Below are 13,962 nucleotides of genomic sequence, written 5' to 3'. Positions count from 1 at the left end.
TTTATTGAGGAAGAAATCTTGATTCATTGTAGTCAGTATTCTAAGTGCTGCTGCTTGATATTTAATATCCAACTCAGAGTTTACTTCTGATTCACTGAGACAGTGGAAATCAAACTTTGGATTTCCTTAGATGCTTGTCTCAGGCTGCATCATCACATTGTCAAGTATTTAGCCACGTAACAGAGAAAGGGAGGGTGATTGGAATGGTACGTGCTTGATATCTTGTCGCTTACTTGGATGGTCTGCACGCTGGATGGCTGTTGTATGATGGGGTTCCCCGTCATCTCACCTTGCTTCACTGGTAGCAGCCTTCAGGATGGCCTCCAGGGGTCCTCACCTCCTTGTATCATGCCTTCATGTGGTTTCCTCCCACATTAAATAGGAGTGACCTTTGTCGCCACTAGGATATGGAGGAATTGATGGAGTGTGGCTTCTGAGATTAGGTCTTAAAAGCATATTGACTTCCACTTTGTTTCTTTCGGAGCTGCCATGTTGTAAGTACCCTCAGCTTTATGGAGAGGTCCTTGGGACCATCTGCCAGTAGCCAGCACTGACTTACCAACCACGTGAGTGTGCCATCTTGAAGGAGGATCCCTGCAGCCCTGGCTGACACCTTGACTTGTGAAAACCCTCAGCTGGAACCACCCAGATAAGCTGCTTTTGAACTCCTGACCCCACAGAAACTTTGTGAGATGAGAAATATTTATTGTTTTAAGTAGCTAAATTTCAGGATGACTCATTAAGCAGTCCAAGACACTTGGAGAGCAAGATCAAACCAGACAATCCTAAAGGAAATCAACCCAGAATATTCATTGGAAGGACTGATGCTGAAACTGAAGCTCCAATACTTTGGCCACTTAATATGAAGAGCCAGCTCATTGGAAAAGACCTAATGCTTGGAAAGATTGAGGGCAGGAGGAGAAGGGAGCAGCAGAGGATGAGATGGTTGGATGGCATTGTCGACTCAGTGGACATGAGTTTGAGCAAACTCCAGGAAGTAGTGAAGGACAGGGAAGCCTAACATGTTGCAGTCCACAGGGTCGCAAAGACTTGGACACAACTGAGTGACTGAGAAACCACAATTAAGCAGTAATGATAACTGAAACATTGTACAGTTGACGCTGAAACAACTAGGGTTACAGGCACAGACCCCCAGGCAGTTGAAAATACACATTTAAGGTTACAGTTGGTCTTCTGTATTCATGGTTCTGCATCTGTGGATTCAACCAACTGTGGATCTTATAGTACATATTCACTGAAAAAAATTTGTATCCTAAGTGGACCTGCATAGTTTAAACCCATGTTGTTCAAGGATCAGCTGTATTCTCAGAATATGATGCTTACTTGACTCATAATGTTAGATCACATAGTGCGTAAATAAATAACTCAAAATAGCCTAAATGGCCTTTGTGTGCATGCTCAGTCACTTTAGTCATGTCTGACACTTTGTGACTCTACGGCCTGTAGCCTGCCAGGCTCCTCTGTCCATGGAGTTTCTCCAAGCAGAAATAATGGTGGGGGTTGCCATGCCCTCCTCTGGGGATCTTCCCAACCCAGCCATCGAACCCATGTCTCTTACGAGGCTCAAAGGCCTGTTGGGTAATTTTAGATACTTTTTCCATCTCTCCTTTTAAAAAAATCTATGTAGATAAATACATATAGATATATAGCATTCTTTAATAAATCTTAAATGAATAATGAGGGATTGTGTACAGTAGCAAGAGAAATTTATGTTAAATGGCAAGATACTTTTATCCTATGTTCTGTGATTTTGTCATACAACCTAAAAATGTGTTATAAGAGAAAAAAAAATGTGTTATAAGGTTATAGTCTGCCTTATGTTTAACTTCAAATTATGTTATTAATTTCAGGGGAAAACTGTAATGTTAACATCGATGGTGGGACTAAAGGTGATTTTTATTTTCTCCTTTATAATTACCTATACTTATTTCAAAATGTTTTATAATGAATTTATTACATGTAAATATTATTTTTAAAAGGCATTATCATTAATATTAACAAAGTGTATACGAAGAGCTAATTGTTTAAACTTTAATGAAAGCTAAATCAGTACTTTAGAAAAATTACATTAATTCATTCACATGCTTATTTATGAGACATTTGAGCACCTGCTCTGTGCCAGAACGTGTGTTGGATTCTTGCTCTTAAAAAGGCTTTGCTAACAGTTGACGCTAATCCCTCCAATGGGGAGATATGTTTGTGCCTCAAGGGCTCTGACACAGCGATGGGAAATGAGTTCTCACTGAGCCTCAGAAGTCAAGGAAGATGTCACAGAGAATAGATACAGTCTGTGAAAATAAAGTCTTCCAGGATAGAATACTGGAAGGTGGGTTTCTCCTGGGTGTGGGAGCCAGAGGTAAAGCAGAAGAGCCCAGCCAGCTCACTAAACTCAGGAGTGAGAAGAGGGGCCCTGTCCCCGGGGAGCCCTGTCCCTCCTTCCTGCGTTGGGAGGACCTTTTCTCATGTTGGAGAAATGAAGTGTTTGATTGGGGGGGATTAGGAGGAGCTGTAGAACAGCCTTTTGGTAGAAAAATCTCACACTTCAGGGTTGTTTTTTCCTTTCACTTCTGGTGTAAATAGTGCAGAAGTGGTATTTTCCTTCACCATTAAATGAGGGAAAACCAGAGTAAGCATTGTTCTGCATTTTAGGATTATTGTTAAAACTGGATCCATGTAGCATCTTTGCACTGTTTCAGCTTCAGAAAGCTCTGGGGACTCCATGGCATATTCATGACAGCAAGAATGTGCTTGGCAGGTCCCCTTCACGTATCACGTCTTAGTTTCTGCATACAGTGGGCTTGCTGTCATACACCTGTCCTACAGTTGCAAAAATTGAAGCTCAGACCGAGTGACTGTCCAGAGCTCCGAGTTCTTCCGTGGATTAGAACTTTGAGTCTCTATTTGATTTGTACATGTATATTTTTGATTAACATTTATTTTTTCCACTGAGGGTGAAAGATTTTTTTAAAAAAATAGAAACCATGGCTTAATTGACATTTAATCCTTTGCATTCTTTCTCTGGGGTTGGAAGGCTTAATAACAAAAAACACTAGCCTGTCAGGGCTTTGGTTCTGGCAGCTTGAGAATTGTCTCGAGGTTTGGAAAGTGCTTGGTCTCCGCCGCGCTTCGTGCACAGACAGCGGCTATGATGGAGTCGCAGCAGCTCACATCATTGAGGGCTTCCTTTAAGTGCCAGGCGTCGTGCTGATAAGTGCCTTCTTTCATGAACTAGTTCAAAAGGAATGGCAGTCTCCCGATGGCGCTTTTCTCTGTGACCCCCAGTCACTGCCAGCACCTGCTGGATTTGCATTGGCTGTGACTCCCCCGACTGTACGCCGCTGGCAGGCAATTTCCATTCTCACAAATAGTGGTGCCCCGTTTTGGAGAGGGCTGGTGATGCCGGTACAGATGTACAGATGTGGACGTTTGGCACAGGGTAGCTTTGGTATGACGGGCCAGGGCTTCTGCTCAGGACCAGTGTCCTGATGTGTCCCGGGATGCCCATTCACTGCCTTCTGAAGTAGATGCTGTCTGCTGCCCTGAGCACCTTAACTGTCGATTGTATGGACAACTGTGAAGGGCCAGGGGGCGGGGGCTGGGGGTGGCAGTGGCGGCGGGCACCAGGTGCAGAACAATGACTTCCAAATTGTGTCCCAAGCTGCCAGCCCCACGCACAGCCTCATTACCACATGAAGCGCCACAGAAGGACCTTTTCATTTTCTCCCAATGACTGTTCTCCACAGTCGTGCCGGGGGTGGGGGGCCAGGGGGGACACCCTCCTCACCCCGTTATTAACAATGGAGCACAAAGTCCTGGCAGAAGGAACTCACCATGTACCCAGGGGCTATTTTTGATTACAGCGAGTGGCTGTGTCTCAGAGTATGCCCTGGCAGATGACGGCCGCCCCCCCCTCGTCCTCCACCCTCCCCTGGAGATGAGCAGGCAGCCTGTCCTTTGTGCGTTTCCGTGGCTGGCCTCTGGCGCTGCTGCAGTTCACTGATATGTCCACGGCAGCCGGCCCGCAGGCCTGACAGGCTCTGACAGTGGTTTTTACCATATATGGCCATCAGAGCTCTGGGGCTGTCAGCCGGCCAGCATCGTTTCCTTCCTTTGCTTTGATTGGCTGCGCAGCGGGCTTGGAGAATGGTGGGATCTGGGAGTCTGTGGTGAGGGGAAGCCACTGAGTCAAGTGCAAAGAACGTTTAACTCTTTGCTGGTTTTCTGGAGCGTGTGAGCCAGGGCTGAGCACACAGGCAGTGCTGCTGGCAGAAGCCTCTGTGTATAAATGTGATGATGACCCCACGTCGGGCAGGCAGCGAGGGGCAGGTTTCTACATACCAATTACGCTACTGAAATAGACTCCAGGTGCCGTAGACAGGTTCCTGCCGTCCCCGCTTGTCCAGAAGCCTCTTTGTAACCATATGTAGTAGACGTTCTGCTCTGGCCAAGTTGAATTCCACGCTGACTGGGGGTGGGACCTGAGCTGAGTCCGGGCTGAGCCGGAGGGCAGTGATGAGCACGTGTTGGCCTTCTCAGAGGAGTGGGGACTTGGGTTTCCTTTCTGGCTGAGCTGTAAGTTGGGAGTAAATGATACAGGCTACTGAATTGGGTCTCTGCTCCGGTGCTCCTGCTTGTTTACAACCACTGCAAGATGTCAGCTGCCTTGGCCATGCAGCCCAAAGCATTTGCCTAAAGAAAGAAAGAAAAAAAAAAAAAAAGCTGTGATATTTTTCTGGTTTTCATCCCCACTTCAAGGAAGGGTGGGTTTCTGCTCTGAGGCTTGTGGGTAAGCCAGTGCAGAGCTGGGATTGGAAGGGGTGGCGCTGGGGCTTTTCCTCATTCTCGGGGGGTCCTGTGGGAGGAGCCCCCAGGGTCAGGGAGATGCCACTCGGGCGGGGCTTCGGCCACCAGTCACTCTCCTCTCTGAGTGGGTGCTGAGTGCTTTGTGTTAGTTTCCCGTAGTTGCTCTTACATTGATCGTTCTTTTGCTCTCCAGCATTTCCTTTCAAGCTGAACTGTGTTTTGACTCATTTCTACCTTGTCGTGGGTTCCTAGTTTTTCTTTGTTCTCAGACCAGAGTTATCATATGGAATTATTTGTCTGCAGTGATGAGGTTTTTGCTTCATAAATTTTCTGTTAAGTCAAGAAGTTAGGAGATAGAGCCTCTCTGTTTGCTGTTGTATATTTAGGCGTGGCAAAGCCAGGAAATGCCAACTCTTCCACCTTTTTGCTTTCTGATGATAAAATATCCATAGTTTTACAGTAACTGCTGTCAGATTCCTTATGGACTTTTAAAATGGTCTCCTCACTCTTCAACCCAGTTTTTAAAGAGGACCTGCAGTGCCAGAATAGTTTGCTTGGCATTTTCACTTGTGCCCATAGAGACTGTTCCTTTTTGCTCGCAGGCAGGCAAGGGCTCCCACACCGAGCCCGGTGGCTGTGGTGGCCGGCTTACTTTCCAGCACCCAGTAACCCAATCTGTGTGTGCTCTTCCTGAGCACCTCCTCTCACCTCCACCTTAAGGTTGGCGTTTCTGGTTCCCTTAAAGTAAAACCTCCTCAGAATGTTCCATTCCTGGGCCATGTATGAGCTGTCATTCTTGGTGACCGCCTGTCTGCAGGCCCTGTGTCGTGTGCATTGGTCTTCCCGGTCAGCTGCTGGGCGCCTAGCCTTGCCCTGTGGACCACTCTCCCCTGCACCGCCCGCCTCCACTCCCCCACCACCCCTATCAGTCACTGTAGCTCCTTCCTGTGGAGGAGCAGGGCCTAAAGAGATTTCAATAGAACACATATCCACATAAATAATGCTGCTCGAAGAAAAAGGAAGTTAAAAAAAAAAGAAAAGCCCACTTCAATAGATACCCTTTTTTGACTCCTTTGAACTCTCCACAGTGTGAATGGAGGCCTTATGCCCAGGCTCTGCAAACGTTTCCTTTGCGTCCGAGCACATGTTTGACTTACCATTCTCCTTATGGAGAATGAGTTTTCAGGGAATTACTCCAAGGCCAGTGGTGAGGTATGATCCGTGCCTCTGAAAAGATCTTCTGATATATCCACAGTATGATAGTTACTGAACTTTGGACATGTCAAGTGATTTTGATCAGCATTTTTTCCTAAAATGAAAACCTGTATGAATATAAAGTAGGGATGAACAGTTTGGAAAAATCTTTGTTTCTTGAGCCAGGATATGGGGGTAAGCTGTTTGGGCCTTACATCTGAGGATGGTGTAACCAGTCTGGATAAGAAACTCAGATTATCGTAATGGATTATAAAATGGCTGGATTATAAGAAGAGTGCAGATGAGAAGTTTAGAGGGAAGTCCTGGGAGCTGCCTGTACTGCCCTGGCTGAGGGAGACCCCTGAGGAAGCAGGCAGAACCCACCGCCCCGGAACAGCTGGCGTTTCTATGACTGAATCCAGAGTGTGGACTAGAAGGACATACCCTCAGCATCTTCAAAGGGAATATCTGATTTGAATGATAGAACTAACACGTGTCACTTTTTGACACCATGTGAGTTTTGTGTATTTTTGTTTTTTTTTTTAAACTTTACGGAAACATGTTGGTCGTGAGAAAGAAGAAGCCTGCCGGGTAAAGTGTTGTGTGGCTTTTACAAAAGTCGCTTTTGGAAGTAACCAGTAATTATCAGATTGAGCCTTCTTGGCACCAGTTTGGTAGCATCTTCAATTTAATATTGAGCGAGCTAATGTGTAGATTGAAAGCAGTTACCATGTCAGGCAGTCTGTCTTAAATGAAGAAACAGTCATCCTAAATGATTAATGCAAAGGTCTTATGGAAGCGTTCCAGAGTTGTATTTTGAGACTTAGGGAGGGTAAACTGTCTGCACCTGTAAAATATACTCTTAGCTTTCTTGAAAATACATCCCAGAGTAGAACTCCTTTATAGAAATGTCTGTGATAAGAGTTTTGTATGTGTCTGTTTTGTGTGTATCCAAAGTGCTCTGATTGCATGGCAGTGTCTTCAGTGAATGCGATGGGTGCACTTCCTAAACATGGATTCTTTTTTGAAAGATATGACAGGTAAGGTCGGGAAGATCCTCTGGAGAAGGGAATGGCAATCCATTCCAGTATTCTTGTCTGGGGAATCCCATGAATGGAGGAGCCTGGCAGGCTACAGTCTGTGGGGTTGCAAAGAGTCGGACACGACTGAGCAAGTAGCACTCCACTCCATGACACCTAAGTAAGATACACTATTAGATGTAAATGGAAGCAGTTGTGGTTTCCTATTCAAGCTAATGGGAAATACCTTTGCAATTAGAAATATTTTGAAGAGTTATGTTGAACTTTCTATGCCTAAGGAGGAATGTTTTTGCCAACTTATTTAAAATTGCAAGCATTCCTTCCTAGAGCAGTTTTACAAAGATGTATTTACTGATGCTTAAATTTTGATTTTTCACCCCCCCCCCCCCAAAAGAAAAGAAAACCTATAGGAGGAAAGTGTTCCCTAACTCTGTGGCTCTAGTGAAGCGTCAGTCTCCAGGAGCTGTGCTGAGGCTTGTAGCCACTTTGAAATGTTTGAGGACTTTTCCCAAACCCAGAGTAAATGATAGCACCAGTGTCCTGGTGGTTCTCAACTACCAGGAGTGCTGGCTGGAACCTGTCGGAACCGTCAGCCTCAGCCGGGGCCGCCACGTGGAAACTGCTGTCGCAGCTCTGCCTGGTGCCAGCCACACATGCATTTCGGAGCTACATTTCCCTGGGGCTCATATTGCTGGGTCTCCGGTGGGCCACTGAATCCTTTAGATAATAATAGTCTGTAAACCAGTTCCCTGACCTGTTTCACTGATGTGTCCCACAAGTGTATGCAGTGGGGTCTGAGCCAGAGCCTTTGGGAACCTTGGTGTTGGTCATTTTCGCCACTTGTTGACTTGCTGGTAATTCTCATCTCTTGGAGCTTTAGCTGGAGAGGTACAATAGCAGTTGTCCTATGGCATGTGACGGGGATAACTAGTAAGTAATCAATACATTTAAACAGTTATTTAAAGCAGTAAATTTACATCTGACTGGTTAGTCTCAGCTAAGCTTTGGATTCCATGCTAGCAAAGTAGTAATATTCTAGATGATGTAACTGAGGTGACGCATCCTTAATGAAACAGTGGACTGATTTGTTAGTAAATGAAATTATTCTATATATAAGCCTTGGGAAATTGATGAGTAGTTCTTAAATCACTGTTTAGCCAGAGATGATACTTTAAAAGCTGTTATTAAGTTCTTATCAGTCTTCCTTCCATCCTCTGCATTCATTTAAACTTGCTGCTTAGATGTGCAGGTAAGCCATGTTGTCACCATGACTTGCAGTCATGTCTTTCTGAATGGCCCTTCACAATCTAGAATTAGACATGGATTCCTCAGTTTATTCACTGGATGATAAATGAGGATGTGTCATGATTATGAATGAGAAGTGCATTCTATTAGATCCCAGCGCAGAAGGACTTTCACAAATGATATGCCCTCATCTTTACCATATAAGGCCGTATTGTATGGTTTCCTTCGGTTTCCATGGACTTGAGCTCTCAGTAATTTGTAATTGCCCAGCTCCGCCCTTTTAAAGATACATACTCATGGGTGAAATATATTGTTGTGCTCTGGGTTTGATTTTATTGCGGGTAAGAAACTATTTGGAGGTGCAAGCCCTTGGAATCAAGGTAGCCGATTCTTGACCGTGTGTGGAGAGCATCCTGTGTGTAAAACCATCAGTGCACATTGAAAACGGCAGTGTTCCTCACACGTTCTGCCTTGTGTTCCTTTATCACTACCAGACATTGAGTTGATTCCCTTCCTGCCGTGCTGTAGGAGGATATGACTTTCCTTGCTTTATTTGTTGTAAGCATTTAGGGCGATGTTATAACCAGAGGAAGCAGCTGTTTGCAGGGTATCATTTTTGATTAACTTTGGGTTTCTGATGACCAGCTGCCAATAATTTCCACATTACTCTTGTGCCTTTTTCACAAGCTCATGGCATAGTGGAAATTATCTTTCCCTGTAGAAACCTTGTAGGATTGTCAGTGATATTTTCGATCTCTGCTTCTTGGCTTTCTCTGTTGCTATTTCTTTGTCTAGAAAGTGGGAATAACAGAGTTGCTATATCATGCAGGTAGTTGTGATAATGCAGATAAAAGATCTTCATACAGTTCTTAGCATGTAATGTAAGTCTTCTGAAACCACTAGCGATTTTTATTATTGATTTTTTTAATAGAAAGGAGGGAAATAAGTGACACTTGTCCTTTAAATGACATCCAAGTCCCTGTGAAAATGTTGGGCCCTTTAGTACTTTTATGCTGTAGACTTGTTGGGGCTGAGCTGAAAATGCAGAAATGCTTCTTAATATTCTCAGGTACCTTACTTGACTGAAGAATATTGGTAAGTAGCTATTAACTTTTGGCCAGGGTTGTGTAATTTTAACCTAAAAAAGAAAAGTTATTCAGTAAACTTCTGAGTATATAAGAACAACTAGTTCCCTGGTGGCTCAGCCAGTAAAGAGTTGGCCTGCAGTGCGGGAGACCTGGGTTCAATCCCTGCATCAGGAAGATCCCCTGGAGGAGGGCATGGCAACCCACTCCAGTATTCTTGCCTGGAGAATCCCATGGACAGAGGAGCCTGGGGGGCTGCAGTTCATGGGGTCGCAAAGAGTCAGACAGGACTGAGCAACTGAGCAAGCACAGCACAGCGTTAATGTACTCCCAGCTTCCCCTTGTTGCTGTATACCTAAGCAAAAGCTCTTCTTAGCCCAGATTGAAAAAAATTATTTGGTGTCCTTAGCTTTTGAGAGCTTAGTGACTGTACTCCACCATTAAGAATGCCACAAGTGGTTTGCTGGGGAGAGCCCCAGAATGCAGAGACCCTGAGATCAAATAAAACAATTCAGGTAGAAAAGCTTTCAAAAGTTAAAGATTTTTTAAAAAATGTAAATTAGTAGCAATACATTAGTGTGTTTCTCAACTTTAGTATATTTTAATTATTTTTAAAATTAGGAAGCAAGTCATACATAATAAAACACTCCTGTACTCATCCTGTGCATCACACAAGATTAGACAGATGTTAAAATTTTGCTATGTTTGTTTCATATCTCTTTTTTTTTTTGAAAAACGGTAAAGCATAACAGATGTAGCTGAAACGCCATTCCCCTTTCCATCTTTTCTTCTTCCCCAGAGGTAATCATCTTCTCAAAGTTGGTGTGTATCATATGTTTGTACTTTTATTACATGTACATATATCTATAACACAGACTATTATTTTCTATGTGTTAAACTTTTATGTAAGTGATGTTTATTCTTATACCAAAGGGCAGTTAAATTGCTTCTGCTTTTTTCACTGTTTCCAACAGTGCTGCCATGAATACCCTTCTTGTGCAAAATATGGGACAGACCATGTAGAAGTGGTATTGCTGAGGGGTGGGCACCTTCCATTCCAGTTGTTTCCAGATTGCTTTCAAAGGAATTATGGCAGGATACTCTCCTGGGAGCAATTTCTATGAGTTCCCCTTTCCCAACATCTTTGCTAGCACTTGTATTTAGGTTTCTAAATTCTTGCCAGTTTTAATAGGGGTCAAATATTATTACCATATTGTTTTAATTTGCAGTCACCTGATTACCAGTGAGATGGAGTGCTTTCCATACGTCTATTGGCTTTTCAGGCTTCCTTCCCTGTGGATCCCTGTTCCTGTCATTTGCCCCTTATTCTATTAAAGTGTTGTTGATTTTGTCAGATATACATTTATGTATACATGCATATAATAGTGTCCCAATACAGATGTAAATATTAAATCTTCTCAAATAAATAAATAAATAAATAAATCTTCTCCCATTCTGCAACTTATCTTTTTACTTATGTTTTTTGAGAACAACCCACACTGCTGAATTTAGTTTACATTTTCCCCTCCATTTTGGGGGCTGTTTGCATCAATATTTTTGTCCTGTAGGTTTCCTTCATGTCAGGTGGTACATTCCTTAGGTAGTAGGTTCAGCAGTGTGCCTTGATTTTCTATTCTCTGGGAGTGTTGGTTGGAGGTGAGTTCTTCCTTGAATGTTGGTTAAAACTCATCTGTACAACCATCCAGGTCTGTTACATTTGGAATTTACTAACTGGTTGGTTTTGAGTGGGCAGTGATATATGGAGTTTACAGTACTGGTTCTTTTATGGTTCTGGGTCTCTCTAGGTTTCCTGTTTATTGAAAAACTTTTGATACATCACATATTTTCTAGGAGATGGCTTATTTTGTCTGGAATTTTAAGATTTGTTTTAGCTATATTCCACAAGTTTTGATATGGCATGTATTTACTGACCAGTTTTAACCTTTTTCTTATACTTTCGCTTTTCTTTTTTTAACCTTTTTCTGTTGGCTGTTGACCAGTTTTGATTTTCTATCTGAATTATTTAGTAATTCAGATGCATTGGAGATTTTTGGTTTATATTTTTCTGTTAATTTTTAATTGTTTTGCATTGTACTCAGAACATGCACTTTAGGATATTGATTCCTTGGTAGTTTTTGGGATTTACTTTGTGATATCCTAATTGGTTATTTTAAAAATAAATATTTAATGTGTGCTTGGAAATGATGTTAATGTGTGCCTTGTCTTACCTCTACTGCAGTTACTCATAATTACTACTGTTCTATACAGTCAATGTCCATTTACGCTGGTCACGTTTACCAGTTTTTTTGCTCACTGCTTGATTTGGGATCCCAGATCTTTCTTTTGGTTAACTTTTTTTTTCCTGAAATAAGCCCTTGAACTTAATTCTTTGAAATTAACTTTGAAATTCTTTGAAATAAGTCCAAGAACTTAATTCTTTACATAAGAGTCTTCAAATGGTAAGTTTTCAGTATCTTTTTGTTTAAAATGTCCTTTTTTTTTGGCCATCCATCACTTTTGAATGATAGTGTATCTGGGTATAGAATGCACAGGTGGTTGTTTTTCTTAGCATTTCCAAGATATTTTCCCCACATCTTTGTTTCTGTACTTGCTTTTGAGAAGTCTGCCCACAGTTGACCTAGTCATACTCTCTTCAAGTAATTTGTCTTTTCTCTCTGGCTGCTTTTGTTTGAGATTTTGTCTTTGTTTTAGGTGTTTTGGAATTGCACTAGGATGTGAATAGATGTGGGTTTGTTTAGTTATTCTCCTTGGGTCTTGTGCCTCTTCAATCTGAAGACTTCACCTTCAGTTAAACCTGGAAAATCCTCAGCTTTCACCTCTTCAGTTTTTGCCTGTCTTACATCCTCTCCTTCTGCAATGTCTGTTGCAATGTGGATCATATCCCACCTGGGCTTCATGTCTCAGAATGTTTTAAATTATAAAATATCACACATTCAAGAGAGTAACTACTATATAGTTTAAATAATGATAGTAATGCATAATATAATGATAATAACATTAGAAAACAAACACGTGTGAGTTCGCCACCAGCGCACTGAGCAGTAGACCATCACCTGGGGCGGGAGCTCCAGGGAGGAGTGCTCACAGGGGGTCAGGTGGAAACACCTGGCTTCGGTGCTGAGTAGCAGTTCCTTCTTTAAGGAAGGATATGGTCAGGGATGTTGATAGAGTGGGTTCTAGCAGTTGGTGAATTCTGGTAACATATTCTGATCATTCGAAGTGTCAGTCAGTTCTCACGTCAGTTCTGGGAGAAAGACCTCTAGGGTTCTCATCTTACGGGTGAGGAACTGAGGCTCGGCCAGGCCTCAGAGGGGAGGTGGCAGTGCCACACCCCAGCCCGGCACCTGGTCCCTGACTCTGCTGCTTCCTGGCCTGTCAGTGGCCCACATGGCTTCTCATATATGACCCAGGTTCTCTGTAATACTAATTCAGGAGGCCCACACTCTGGGTTGACTTAGTTTTGCAAGAGAAAGGGGGAGTGTGTGAAAAAACCCAGGCCTCAGGTCTGTAGGCTGGTCCATCTTCACCCCTCAACTTAGCACTCACCCTTCTCAACAGAAAACCTTCCCAGAGACTAACCCCGATGCCTCTGGTTGCGTGTCCTCCTGTGTCCCTGCCGCCCTGGGCCTCTCCTGGTGCCACCCTCTTGTGCTGCACTGTGCCTGGAGCTTTAGGTGGACTCCACGCTCGGCCAGGACAGGCCTCCTGCCCACCTCTGTGTCTCCAACACTCAGCTCAGTGTCTGGTCCAAGTTCACAGATAACACACGTTTGTAATTCTTAATGATGGAGTAAGTTAATATGTTATGCAAGAAAAACTAATAATAAATGCCAGTTTTTCATTGAGTGTTTACTGTATTCCAGGAACTATAATTTTTTTTATAGATCTTATATAGATCATTGTAATGCTGCGCTATGATTTACCTTATTTCTCATTTCCTCTTCGTGGTAATCCTAGGAGGTAAGTATTATTATTACTCATTTCACAAGTGATGAGCTGAAGCTTAGAGAAATTAGTTGTCTGAGATCATATGCTGTTTAACCAAGAGAGCCTGGGTTTGAACCCATCTCTCTCTGACTCTGAGCCTGTGATCTCTGCTTTAGCACACTGCTCCCCTGGAGATTTCCATAGTCAGTGGAGAAATCCAAATTTACTGATCTTAAACATTTTCCAAAAAGCCTGCCCCTGTGTTGTGACAGTTGGCCATAACAGGAGAGGGTTTGCTTTTACGCTGTGGTGATCCCTTTCTGTCCTCCTGCGTTTAGCACATGTAGAAGAACCTCAGAAAGACTGGCACTAACCTTTTAAAAAGGAAGTAGCTTTTATACCCCTGTTGTTGTAATAGCATTTGTCTTGGTTAACACAGAATTGGTCCAATAAGCCACATTGGCTTGAGTGTGTAACATGAACACGTTGTGATGGTTGCTATGACCAATCTTAAAAGTTGTGTTCTTAATGAGATCTGGATCTGGGTAATGACTGAGTGCTAAAGTGGTTAATTAGAAGGCCCGGCTGACGTTTCTGTTGATTGAAAACAGCAGAGACCTTAGCGC

At 43.2% G+C, this 13,962-nt stretch overlaps 1 protein-coding gene across 1 annotated transcript in view; it reads left to right on the top strand.

The window, feature by feature from the left end:
* CORO1C (coronin 1C) overlaps positions 1–13,962 on the top strand; it is a 72,824-nt gene that overhangs the window by 32,177 nt on the left and 26,685 nt on the right. The window lies entirely within an intron of this gene.

This window comes from Dama dama, chromosome 5 (assembly GCF_033118175.1).
Source record: "Dama dama isolate Ldn47 chromosome 5, ASM3311817v1, whole genome shotgun sequence".
In the NCBI taxonomy this organism is placed as follows: Eukaryota; Metazoa; Chordata; class Mammalia; order Artiodactyla; family Cervidae; genus Dama; species Dama dama.
This window is presented reverse-complemented; position numbering and strand designations above follow the sequence as displayed.